This window comes from Cynoglossus semilaevis, chromosome 9, assembly GCF_000523025.1.
Source record: "Cynoglossus semilaevis isolate Cse_v1.0 chromosome 9, Cse_v1.0, whole genome shotgun sequence".
NCBI lineage: Eukaryota > Metazoa > Chordata > Actinopteri > Pleuronectiformes > Cynoglossidae > Cynoglossus > Cynoglossus semilaevis.
The window spans coordinates 5598802-5599190 of record NC_024315.1 but is presented as its reverse complement, the minus strand read 5'-3'; positions in this window follow the sequence as shown (position 1 = coordinate 5599190).

Sequence of the window (389 nt, the reverse complement as noted above, 5' to 3'; positions counted from 1 at the left end):
CCTCCCTCCGTCCTCCTCATCACTACATCCATCCTTTTCACCACCAGCCACCACTTCCCCCCAGGCTCTCTCTCTCTCTCTCTCTCTCTCTCTATATTTCTCTCTCTCCTCCTGCCAGCCACACACACACACACACACACACTCCTCCTTCTACACCCCTGCAGTTAACGTCTGCCAAAGGCCGCCTCTGTTCATCACTCACTCCTGCACTTAGCAACAAAAGATGTGTGGTAATTTCCCCGTGTGTGCGTGAGACCGCTGCCCGGTCACACCCTAAGGGGACGGGGAGCGAGGAAGGGGAGGAGGGGAGGAGGGGAGGTGGGGGTCGAGTGACGAGGATGTTTGCCTTTCCACGGCTCACCGCTGACCCCCATATCACGCACGACCAG